The sequence below is a fragment of the Lactuca sativa genome, chromosome 9 (assembly GCF_002870075.4).
Source record: "Lactuca sativa cultivar Salinas chromosome 9, Lsat_Salinas_v11, whole genome shotgun sequence".
Classification (NCBI taxonomy): domain Eukaryota; kingdom Viridiplantae; phylum Streptophyta; class Magnoliopsida; order Asterales; family Asteraceae; genus Lactuca; species Lactuca sativa.
The window spans coordinates 25491971-25506094 of NC_056631.2; positions in this window are offsets into that span (position 1 = coordinate 25491971).

Here is a 14124-nt window from a genome sequence, read left to right on the forward strand (position 1 = left end):
CTCCCATCTCTTAGATCTCTCAGGTAAATGGGACAGCTTCGTCTCCAATGCCCTTTCTCTTGGCAATAAAAGCAAATTGACTCTTTTGGAACATGACATGGAACTACTTCAGACATTTCCTTTCTCTTATGATCAAACTTTTTCGATCATAGCTTGTCTTTCGTTGCCATTGTCTATATCCATAGAGGTCTTGAAGGTAGATTCACCAATCAACTTTGCTTTTCTATTGCGCCAAACCATTGCTGATTCAGTAGCAATAAGCATATAGGTGAGATCTATAAGGGTCACGTCGCGGTTCATCATATAGTACTCTTCTTACGCACTCACTATATGAGTTAGGAAGTGACTGAAGAACCCAATCAACAGCCATTTCCTCACAGAAAGCAGATCCCAACATTCTTAACCTATCAATGTGTGACTTTATCCCTAGGACATGTGCACACACCGACTTTCCTTCTTTATGTTTACTTGCCAAAAGGCTTGAGTGATCTTGAACTTTTCAAGTCTTCGATCTTGTGGGTTAGGGAGAACAATTGGAGGATGTGGAGGAAGTGAAGCATGATTTCTTGTTCCTCGATCGAATTGTGGAATATCATCTTCATATGGAAAGCTTGTTCCACGGGATTTGGGAAGACCATAGTTATCGAACTTTGACATCTACAAAACGGGAGAAAATGAATTCAAGTTAGTTGATTGATTGAGTCCTTAGTAAATCACCCAAATGAGATACTAAGGCTAGGACCCAACACAATATTCTACAACTCGGGAGAGGGATGCCGTAACCCAAACTGTAGAACATTTGAAGGTAAGTGAATGACGATTCACTAATTTCCACCATGAAAAACGAAAAAGAAATTTAAGTTCTAAATCTATGAAAACTCCTAGATCCTTTGAAATTCATTGAACATTTCAATGGCATGTTTAAATCTCGATATACCCCTCTTGTTTGTGACTGGGATGCCGAGGATCACAAAGCGGGTGTGAATAACCATGCAAACTACATGGTGCCCTCACATGTTACAGTCACCTATTCGATGTGTCGGTAAACCACACATGCTCCACCGAACTACGACAAACATTAAGTCACCCTTTGATACCTTTGCTTAGAACCATTTAGTGTGCCGGTAAACCACACACGCTCCACTAACGTCTTCGCAAGGGCACAAAGTGTAATTTCATGGAATTGCATCAATTCACTTTTGCCTAAGTAACTAAGATTGGGAATTTGTAAAACATTTAGTTAATTTTGTAATTCATTATACTTATAATGGAAGGTTTCGTCCTGTCCTACCCGTTCGGCTAACGACCCTCCACTAGTCAAGAGTGCGGTGGGTAAGATTCGATACCCATTCAATCGCCATTTTATAGGCAATTTCCTTAAACACCCCTTATAGACTAGCTTCGTGAATGAGGCCTACTAACGGTAAGACTGACTTTTACTCATATATATATATATATATATATATATATATATATATATATATGATGTTAGAATTTTAATATTATATATAGTATAGGGTGTATTTTACAGCTTTTAAAATACTAGGTGGTCAAATTTAACAATTATACTTTTAATTCAATTAAATTGTAAACTAAAACTTTTATGGATTTATTAAATCTCTTTTAATTATACACCTTAATTAATTAATAAAACCATAAGGGTGTGATTTGAACTTTTCAAAACAATATAGGGTTTTAGAATTTAACATTCCTAATTAAACTTTTAATCAACTTTTAAATTCCAAAACTTGAGGGCAAGTTTTGAAACATTTCAAAACATTAGGGTTAGAATTTAAATATACATCAAAAATAAACTATTAATCAAAATTTAAATTCCAAAACTTGAGGGCAAGTTTTGAAACCATTTTCAAAACAATAGGGTTTCAACTATTTAAATTTCAAAATAACAAAACTTTTGAGGTCAAATTTAAACTATAAAACCTAAAGGGGAAAATATGAAACATTTCATAACACAAAGATCAAATAACAAATAATCTAAATTAACAATTAATCACATAATTATCCATATTTGATTTATTTAATGATTTATTGCAAAAACAATTTACCAATTTAATCAAAATAATTAATCAATTATCACATAAGGAAACAAATATTTTATTAATTGATAAATATCTTCAATTAGATCAAGAATATACTCGTATATATCTAAAAATCGAATTTATATTGATCTAATATGATAAGGCAAGTATCCTCAAGCAAAAACAGCAAGAAATCCCGGTTTTCCCTCATTCTGACCAGCCGACTCGTCGAGTCAGGCATGGACTCGTCGAGTCAGCATGAACTCGACGAGTTCATCTAGAAACTCGACGAGTTCAGCAAGCAGAACCACAAAAAACGAATTTTTTCAACACACCAAGCATCAATACAATAGAAACCAATCTAGACTCTGATACCACTGATGGGTTTTGGTCCTAAGAACATCCTATGTGCTCATACAAACCCTAATGCTTGGATCTAGGTTTCTCTATTATACATTGTGACATCCCCAAAATCACGGCCATAAAAGACCGATTTTGTTTATGCTTTATAAAAATCAAAGTACTTCATTTTATAAAAAGGTTGCGGAATTTGTTCCCAGAAAAACATGGTAAATACGTTATTAAAACATTTTCGAGGAAACGTATTTATTTCATTTTAAAACGTTTGGGATGTCATCGTTAATACCGAAACACAAGCATAAACAGAACTTACAATGATTTACACTAGTGATCTACATCTCTTTAAACCTCTCAGTGTAATGTCACTTCATATCGTCACCTGTGATATAAATAAACTGAGTGGGTCAAGTTGGGAAACCTGGTGAGTACATAAGGTTTTCAACCCACAATAATATAGTTATTATGTTTAAACAATCAAATAATCAACCCAATTACCCATCCTCATTATCTTCTTTTAGTCTTCCCCTAAAGATATTATCTCAAGGGTCATCTCCTACATCATATTTACTTCTCATCTCCTTACATCGTATTTCCTTATATGATGGTTCCTACGAACTTTATCTAAGGATCATCTCCTACATTGCATAGACAATACTAATCCGGGGATTACTCCCTCAATATGTGTCTAGCGAGAGTTAGGGTATCATCTCATGACTACGCAACCACAACATCACCTGGACTTGTAAATCATGATAAGGGTTAGTCAATCATCGCATGAATACGTAGCCACAACATCGCCTGGACTTGTAATTCATAATAAGGGTTAGACTATCATCGCATGAATACGTAGTTACAACATCGCCTGAACTCGTAATTCATCACCTACAGGTTACTAGCCTGCTGGTGTTTCCACGGGGTTGTCTATAATAGTCCGTGGTCGCCATCTATACTCTGGTAGATGACTACATCTCCAAATTGTCGGACAAGGTTGTAGTATCCTACATCACCGATTCATAATCACCTATATCATCACCTTCCTATCATCACCTATCTCTCATTATTTTATTTCATCACTCACCAACTATTTCATCTACCCATGTTTTATCCAAACATATTTGTAGATATAAAATAAATATACAGTTTAAATCATTTAAAACATGTATAAATCATTCATCCAGCATAGACAACAAGTATTCAAACAATATGCACACATAGCATGTAATTTATATTAAAATACTTCATATCTATGTGTAAGATGAAAGCGACCATGCACTCACTTGATTCGGTGGTGACTCAGCACTCGGACAGCGCTTCGATACTCTCAAAACGATATTCCTTCGATAAAACCTAGTACCAATACCACTAGGGTTTAGTCTAACGATAACCGCGACAAATTAATTAGTCTGACTATTATTAAGCGTTAATAACGCTCAATATAACTCATAATAATAGCCCAAATAATTATTTTAAGGACCTAATAACATTCCTATAATCATTTGAAAGCTATATTAAAAATTGCGTAAGCGTAGCACACTTACAACGAATTTTATCGAAAACCGGAACTTAATTGGAGCAGCATTTCGAAACCGAAAAACTCCTTTTTCTCGGGACTCCGGGAGCCTCGGGGCTTCCCTAGGGTGCTAGGGAGGTTCCCTAGGGTTTGGGGTGTTTAGAACACTTAGAGAGAGAAAGAAGTTAGAGAGAGAGTGAAGAAAGGTGTGAAAAATGAAGGATAATCGGCCCCCTTTTATAGCCCTGCGAGGCCTCGGTACGCTGGGCGTACCTCGGACCTACGCGGGGCGTAACCATCGGATAAGGGCGCCATCTCGGACCAGCTGGCTTGCACTCCGGAAGAGATAAGGGCGAGGGTACGCGGTGCGTACTGGCTTCGGACGCGGGGCGTAAGGCGAAGCAAGGCGACGTGGCGAGATCCGAAGGGCGCTCTGTTGATCGACGATGGACGGCTGCGATGAGGCCACGTCATCTATCTCGCATCAGATTTCGCAACTTGCATGCTCATCTTTAAAAATTCGTAACTTTCGCGTACGAGCTCCGTTTTTGACGTTCTTTATATCCACGCGAAGGTGGGAACGTACTCTACAACTTTCGTTTAGAATCTCTCGGCTAATTTTGGCTCGGTTTTAAATTTTATATTATTAACGGGCCGGGACAGGATTGGTCCGTTAAATCCTCATAACTTCTTCATCCGACATCCGTTTTTGCCCATCTTTTTCTCGTTACGCTACTCTCAAAGAGATATTCGATTCTCGTTTAGGTCGTGTCGGCTAAAAACCGCTCGATCTAATATTCGAATTTCGGGCTGTATACTGCTAGTCCGAAACTTCGAAAAATCATAACTTCTTCATACGAAGTCAGATTTGGGCGTTCTTTTTATCGATGTTCTTAGTTTAACATATTCTACGACTTTCGTTTAGATCGCTAAGGCTAAATCTCACTCTATCGTAAATTCACTATTTACGCTTCCCGGTGTCGTGTCGGTTCTGTCGCGAAACTTCGACGGGTCATAACTTCTTCGTTATAACTCGGATTTCGGCGTTCTTTATATGTACGGAAACCTTGTGACATATACTACAACTTGGTTAAGATTATTTATTCTAAATAATCTTTTGTCGAAAAGTCGTTTTCGACTCCTATTGCCTCTAATTTGACTAGCCCGGATTTACGGGCGTTACAATTATCTCCCCCTTAGGATGATTACGTCCCGGAATCATCAACGAAACAGGGTCGTATAATGACTCCATACGTCATTTCTTCATCCTAGGTAATAATTATAACTTCTACATTCCTTCAAGTCTATCTCTTAGACTCATTGACTGTAAGCAATGCTCGATCGTGCACCTGCTCTCTACCTCAGGCTAGACTCCCAATTATGACCTTCAAGTCACAATCTCAATCCTTACTGGACACGAACTTGAGATGATTTCTTTTATTACTACTATGGATCGATGTGTTGTTCTTCAACCAACTCGCCGAGTTGTTCTTCCAACTCGTCGAGTTCCTGCCCATCTTCAAGCAACTCGCCAAGTACACCCTTGTGACTCGCCGAGTTGTTGGATTAATGTCTAAGTCCATAACTATATTTGGTATGTACTTGACCCGACCCGGCATGTTCCATTTGGGTTGCACTTCACCGGCACAATTTATATGGATAATCTTTTGAGAATAGTATATTTATGATTAATATTAATATATTATAAGTTCTAATATATTAATATGGAATCATATTATTTAATTAGTACTGATCAAGAATTAATTTAGAATTAATTAAGTGATCAAAATGAACTAATTAAATATGGACTCTTATATATATGGAATGGACCAAGTTCATTTAGGTTGGGCTAAGCTTTCATGGATAGTTTATGGAGTGTTTAACCCATGGATCATATGAAATGAAAGGTCATGGGTATAACCTAGTCTCCATACTATATAAAGATGTCATTGGTTGGTGAAATTGGCACTAGTGTGGGTACACTAAAAAAAGGGCTAGCCGATTTCACTAGAGAGAGCCAAGTATCCATATTCTCTAAAGTCTTCCAATGTGTTTTGGTGATTTGTGATTCCACTTGAGGCTTCCACACTATTGGGGCTAAGCTCTTAAAGCTTGAAGACATCAAGCTACACCAAAAGGTATGTCATCTAACTAGTCTTTGTAGTATAGTTGCTTCATAATATGCTAGTTAGGATTTAATCCTTGGAAAGTTCTTATTTGCATGTATAATAGAGAAAACATAGATCCAAGGTTTATAGGGTTGCATGTACACCATAGGAGTGTTAGAATGCTCAAAACACAACACGAGTACCCTTAGGTCTTAATCCATACAGAGGCTTTCCAGGCCATGCAGATGATCCAAACCATAGATCTACCCTTCTACAACCCATCCATCACGTAAAGTGGCAAACTTTACGTGAATCCAAAGAGATCTAAGCATATATCACTCTAAGGTTAGGGTTTGGGACAAGATGGCTTCACCAATCACTCAAGAACAGGGAATTTAATGCACTCTAGACCTTCTCCATTCTAGATCTGAGGTAGCAACCTTAGATCTAACTTCCAAGCTTAAAATATCACAAGCTATTCTTTCCAAATACTCCAAAATGGTGAATCTAGATGAATAACAGCCCAAGCAATGAATTAATACCTCAAAAGAAGGCTCCAACACAAGAGAAATTCGAATCCTTGCAAAGCCCCTTGCTCCAAGCCTCTTAGCCTTCCAAAATCTCTTCCACAAACACTCTTTCAAGGCCCCAAAGCTCACTAATTCACTCTCAAGCGAATATTAGGGTTCTGGACTTTAAGGAAGAGTAAAGAGGCTGGGGAGAGTGTATAATGTCCTTTAAATAGGGCTCATCCTCCGAAATTAGGGTTTTCTCCACACAGCACCAACTCGCCGAGTCCAGCCGTCGACTCGCCGAGTTGGCCACTTAACACGCGACGAGTTGCGGGAGACATAAGGTTGGCGGCGGGTGTTATTATGGTAGGGTTAGGGTTTGAGGGGCAAAGTGACAGGTTATAAACTCCCATTAAAATTTTCACACTTTACCATATTGACGCTTTCAGTCCCTCCTCCTCCTTTTTCTTTCAAATTAAATCCAAATGTTACTAAATGGCCCATCCTTTACAAAATCTTTTCAACTTAGGTCAAAAATTTACTCTTTAGCCCCTACTTCCATAAATCATTTCATATTAAGTCCAAATGATACCAAACACCCATGACTTCTGAAAATCTTTACAAAATAAATCCCGAAATTACACTTTAACCCCCGAAACTCCAAATCATGTCATTTGACTCCTCGAAACCAACACCACGCTAAATATTATGGACTTTAGGACTACTATTCATTTATTATTCTTTATCTATTTATTTATTTAATAAACGGGATGTTACAAGTACATAAGATTCTTAATAACTCTCGGTTCTCACTTTTTCTCTAAACTCGAAATCAGCTTCTAAGAATGACCAACCATGAACACGACTGAAATAACACTATATATATATATATATATATATATATATATATATATATATATATATATATATATACCTATACCTAATTACAAAGGCCTGAAACAATACCCAATCGAAAACATCAGTAAGCCCACCGAAATCACATGGTAATTTCGGTCCAAACACCACCGAAATCATGGTGTTTTCGGTCCTAGACCGAGAACTCTACAAACTATCAAAAGTAAAGTATAAACCATAAATCATGTCTTAACACCTACGAACCAAACAAAATCTGAAATTAATTCCAATTTCATTTCCTGTCAACCAAACAGGATATGGAATTGGATTCAAATTATTGACAGATTCCTTTTTCAATTTCAAATGCAATCCCTTCAGAAACATTCTGCGAACCAAACAACACCTAAGGGTTGATCTCTGAAAACGATAAGAAGATTAAGTTAGCAATTTAAGGTTACATTTTCTATATTATAGGTTAAATATATTAAATTTCAAGGTTGTAATTAAGATTTCCAGTTGGCGTTTTAAAATACGACTTCTTTTTATTGTTGGGAAATTGATTTATCAATGTAATTACATTTTCGGTCTGCTCATATTCAGGTATTTTTTTGTACACATCTAGGTAACGAACTTGTTAGAAGTGTTCACATACGACCATTATGATCGGTTGTAGCAAGTTACAACCAGTCATAATGGTTATTTGGGAATACTTGCAACAAGTTCGTTACCTAGATATGTACAAAAAAAAGTTACCCAAATATGAACAAAACGAAAAGGTAATTACCTTGATAAGTCAACTTCTTTTTTCATTAATGTGGTCGATCATGATGTTTGAGATATTAATAGATTCAGTTAAATTTCCTTAAAACAATATTTATGACCATTTATAAGCATCTAAATTGGCCACAGCATGTTGGGGGCCGTTTTGGTAGCATAATTATCAAATAGCTCTATATATAAAACAAGAGCAATGTTATTGATGTAGATAAAAACTAATTCTATTTTTTGAGTTTTAAATTCCTCTAATAATGGAGCAAACTTCATTGAACATGCTTTGTACGTATGCAAATATCAAGTGTTTCAGCTGACACGGTTCTCCGTGTGAACAACTGGTGTGACGTGGATGGTTATTGCCAAACTTATTGTTGAGTTGGTATGCCATTTGTCGGTGTGGTTTTAAAAATATTTTCCATTTAGGTTAAAATTTATGCAAAATCAAAATTAGAAGGTATGTAACGCCCGTAGATTCATGCTAGTCAATTTAGAGATAATAAGCGTTAAAAATGACTTTTTGATAAAATATTATTTAGAATAAATATTCTTAACTAAGATATAGTATATGTCACAAGGATTCTGTACATATAAAGAACGCTGAAATCCGAGTTATAACAAAGAAATTATGACCCTTCAAAGTTTTGCGACAAAACCGGCCTGGCTCCACGTAACGTAAAAAAGTGAATTTTTGACAAATTATTTTTTAGCCTTAGGGATCTAAATGAAAATCATAGTAGATGTTAAACCGACAACGTACATAAAAAGAACGTCCAAATCTGATTTCGTATGAAGAAGTTATGATTTTTTTTAAGATTTAGCATAGCATTGCACAGTCCAAAAATCAAATTTTAGATCGGTTGATTTTTAGTCGACACAATATAAATGAGAATTGAAGATCTCATTAATAGGAGCTTAACGAAATAAAGATGGTCGAAAACGGACTTCGGATGACAAAGTTATGAAATTTTAACGGGCTTTAACTATCTAAGTCTATTAAAATATAACGTTAAAAATAAAGTTAAAATTAGCCGACGGAGTCTAAAAGAAAGTTGTAGATCACGTTGCCATCTACGCGTGGATATAAAGAACGTTAAAAACAGAGCTTGTATGCGAAAGTTACGGATTTTAGAAGATAATTAGTTTTTGAAATAATCTGCGAGTGACACGTGGCACAATCCTGACCATTGCTTCCTCCCCACGCCTTGCCACCAGATGGTGACACTTTGCACTCAATTCGAAAATTTGGAGGCTCAAAACACTCTAAGTTGGGCCATTTCCCAACCTATAAATAGAAGTGCAAATCTTCCATTTCCTTCACACCTCTCCCATTCTTTCTCTCTCAAACTTCTCTCTAAAACCCTCCTAAGCCTTAGTACTTCCCAAGTACTAAGAGGTGAATCCCAGAGTGCAGAAGGCTCCGAGAAGAAGAGCTTTTGGCTCAAAAGTTCTGTCCCCGCAGAGCCCGGTTCGTAGCCAAACCTCTTAGTAAGTAAGTTATGCTTATGTTACTTTAAGTATAGCTTTTGTTTAAGTTCAATATCATTATCATGAACTTATAAACAATAAATATATTATAAAATATAATATACGAAGTGTTATTATAATATCTTTTAACTACTCGCGGTACGGGGAATCTGGTTTGAAGGGTCGTATAGGGTTGTTAGATTTCAGAAGTGTTATAATGCCAAAATGGTCCTGCCCTCCGGTATTTCATGTCTGCCCCTGTCTGTACATAGTGGTTGAAAAGTATTTTTTAACAGTTATAAAACAATATCACTCGTAAATAGTCACAATAAATATTAGACTAAAATCTAGTGATAATAATACTAGGTTTTGTCGAAGGAAAAGACGATTGTTAGAGGCGAGGCGTTGTCCAAGTTTCGAGTCATCGCTTTAACAAGTGAGTGCATAATTACTTTCATCTTATACATAGATATGAAGTATATAATATAAATTACGTGCTATGTGTGCATATTATCTGTGTTCTTGATATCTATGTTGGATGAACAAAATATACATGTTTTATTTGATTTAAACTGGATATGTATTTTATACCTATAATTATGATGTGTAAAAAATGGGTAGATGAAAGATGATATAGATGATGAGAGGAGAAAGATGATATAGATGATGGGAGGTTAAAGATGATGAAAATCCTTGACCTTAATGATGAGAAGCCTTTACCCAAGCGATGGTCCGATCATCTAGCAGAGTATAGATGCCAACCACGGACTATTCTAGACAGTCCAGTGGAGCACTAGCAGGCTCGCAATCTCTAGGTGTTGTGAACGATATGTTCATCATATATACTCTAAAAACCTATTGACATGTATTATGGGTGGACTCCCTAAAATAATATTGTCAATAAAAGAGATAAACCCTGGCAACTATATATGGACTTAGAGCCTAACAAATAACATCGACAACTATGAACTTAGTGCTTATTAGACAAACATCGGCAATGATGGACTTCGTGCCTATTCTTTAGGACAATCCTTAGGAATGAATGAGTGAATGATAAATGATTCTTAGGGTATACCCTTAAAAAATAAAGAAGACAATGGGGATGGGTAAATTGGGTTAATTGTTTAATGATGAAACATAATAACTTTATTATTGTGGGATGTCACAAGGTAAATTTGGGATGTCACAAGGTAAAATAAAAAAAGAAGAGAAATTGACTTGTCAGAGTAATTACCTTTCCGTTTTGTTCACATTTAGGTAACTCTTTATGTATTTATTTATTAATTGTAAATATCTAGGTAACAAACTTGTTGGAAGTGTTCATATATTACCATTATGACCTGTTGTAACTCACTATAGCCGATCTTAATGGTCATATGTGAACACTTCCAACAAGTTTGTTATATAAAAAAAAGTTATCCGAATGTGGACAAATTGGAAATGTAATTACCTTGATAAGTCAATTTCTCTTGATTATTTGACGGTTGACTATAAGATATTTTGGTTAAACATTTCATCTCTTTATATATTTTTCTTGATATGTTGCTGACCCAGTCCGCTCAGACTTATTTAGCTGACTCAGTCAGCTCAATACGATTGATACCTTCATATGATGCATCTTACTTGGTCATGAATGTCTGACTGGGTCATCAAACAAAAACTTGCTGACTGAAACAAAAAATGTTCGTTCCCTTATTTGTCATTCTCCTGCATTCCTTCTCCTTGCGCACCCCGACATTTACAAAGGCAAACTGAGATCAACACTACTAGGGGCGGCTCAACCGGTTTTGGGGCTCTAAGCGAACCAAAAATTTGGGGCCCTTTGACCTTTACTATCCAAGCCTGATTCCACAATCCAACTTGACATAGTGAATATTTAAAAAAAATTAAGTCTTATTAACCCTAATAGATAATCTAATAATTAGATATTCAGATAATGGAAGGTCCAGAAGGAAAATCGATATACATATAATAATATCAAACTATGTAGTTGCTATAATTTAGAAATCACAATCTAAACATGTAGATACTCAAAAACCATTTGCTAAAAGAATTTCAAAGGAGACAACCTATTGATAATTCCTAACCCTTTTTTTTTTTTTACAAATCTAGTTTCACATGTAATCTATGTGGCTTCATTAGTAAAGTTTTTAAATACCTATCAAAACATGTAGATTTAGTGATGCAACAAACCTAATGCAATTTCAGAAGTTGATATTAACTTAGTATTAAAATATTTATTCAATAATTTGTGCAAATCACTAATGTGATGACTCCAAGGTTTATATAATAATCATATATTCTAATAATGGAAGGTCCAGAAGGAAAGTTGATATCCATATAACATATCAAACATAAGTCAACATGGAGTTATTAGTTATGGAGAATCAGAGGAAGAAGTCAAGAACAACATACCGTTTTAGCCTTTCAAGATGCAGGAATCAACCCGTGACACTTCACAGCCTTTCAGTTTTAACTTTTGATTTTTGAACAAAAAAGACTCGATTAGATTCAGGAAGAACAAAATCGAGAATCAACTAGGTAAAACCGAAAGAAGAAAGGAGAACATGTTAGTAATGGTTTTTGTGGTTCTAATGAGAATGAAGAATCATAGAACAGAGAATGAAAAGGAATCATGGAACTCATGAAGATCGGAAGAAGAACAGTCACAAGTCTCTTGGCCGATGAAATTTGTGGCGTACGCAAATGGAGAATCGATATTCCCTAACCGAGATATGGGTTAAGTGGGGCCCCTTAATATTGGGGGCCCTAAGTCATTGCTTTTTTTTTTTTTTGAATGTAAGGCCAGCCCTGAGCACTACTCTTTCCTCCTTCTCAAGTCAATTTCAAGTTTTCGTGCCGAGTGGATCAAAATGGATAATATTGTGATATAGTCAATTAGGGGAGTTTATATATTAGCATTAAAAAAAGATTAGATGTAATGTCTCGGATAAAAAAGCTTTAATTATATAAAATTTAATTCACAAGTTTTGCTTTTTGTTTCTTTTATTTAAGTTTATTAAAATGATATCACATTAATAATTTTTAGATTTAAACTCGACAAATCCAACTTCTTAATGTTAAAGTTATACTCCCTCCGTCCCAATATTATTGTCCACAGACAAAAAACACACAAATTAAGAAAAACATTAATTATCACTAACTTTATATAATAAAATGACAGTTTTGTCCTTACTTTGCATTTAATGTTCCATTAAATGCTTAGTTGGTTAAGTAATAAGAGGGGGTATTTTAGTAAAAATGTTATTTATATTTAGAAATAGATTATTATTTTGGGACAAACCAAAAAAGAAAGACGGACTATAATTTTAGGACGAAGAGAGTATGTTTTTTTTATTTTTGAAAATTTTATATTATATAATGAAGGTCAGGGCCACATACCCCCATGATACGATGTTTTTTTTTAATGGCCTTGAAAAATAGGCTATTTTTCAAATACATCATACCCTCAACGTTTTGGCCTAGGGTGAGCTCTGACAATATAATGAATTTTTCCTAAATATTATCTAAAGTTAAAATTGAAGAATGAATTAAACTTTAGATAAAAATGATAAATTTGTCGATAGAATATCAAATTAACTAAATGATAAATTTGTCGATAGAATATCAAATTAACTTTGTATGTTTCATTTTCAGTATTATTGTTTTAACTTACTAGGTTATAATTCGTTTAGTACACGGTAGACAATATAAAATAACATAATGTGTAATATTTCCAAAATTTATACTTAAAATGGATATGGACACCAATATAGCTCTATTTACAGAAAATACTTGAGTCCAAGAAATACCACGTATTTTATTTTTTATTTTGTTATATATAATATCAAAATGTAACTTAGATGTATAAGATATAGAAAATAGATACCAAAAGAGATAACTCTCAAAATACTTGCCATGGTTTTCCACATTTGAATACTTTCATGAGTCAACTTTCGAAATCTTTTTTTTTTCAATCTACATACCTATATGCAATTGGTAATGGGTAAAGAAACATTTATTTCATACATTATAAGAAGTGTGGAGAAGAAATCAACATAAAAAGATTTAAAAGTATGAAAAAGGAAGAACGCAAGTCATACATATAATGTGTAATTATAGCAATATGACATTATTTTCTTGATATTACAGTTCGCAGTCTGTTATGTTAAAAAACCAATGGGCGGAAAAAAAATATTATATGTTCATTAAGATGATAAAAGCAAAAAGCAAAAGTATTTCAAATAAAGACAAAATCATGAGACCAGCTGAGCCTAAATCAAGAGGATTGGACCCAAATACTTGATCAAATAGTCGATAGAATTAATTAGGTATACATGAAAGATAAGAGGCGATTCTCCTACATATAGACACAGATAGCCATAAAGAATAATAGAATATACACATAAGGACCAGGAGGGATCTTAAGGGTATGTTTGGGTTAGTTTTTTTAGCACAAAAGTGATTTTTAAGAAAAATGCTTATTAGCTTATGGTTTTAAG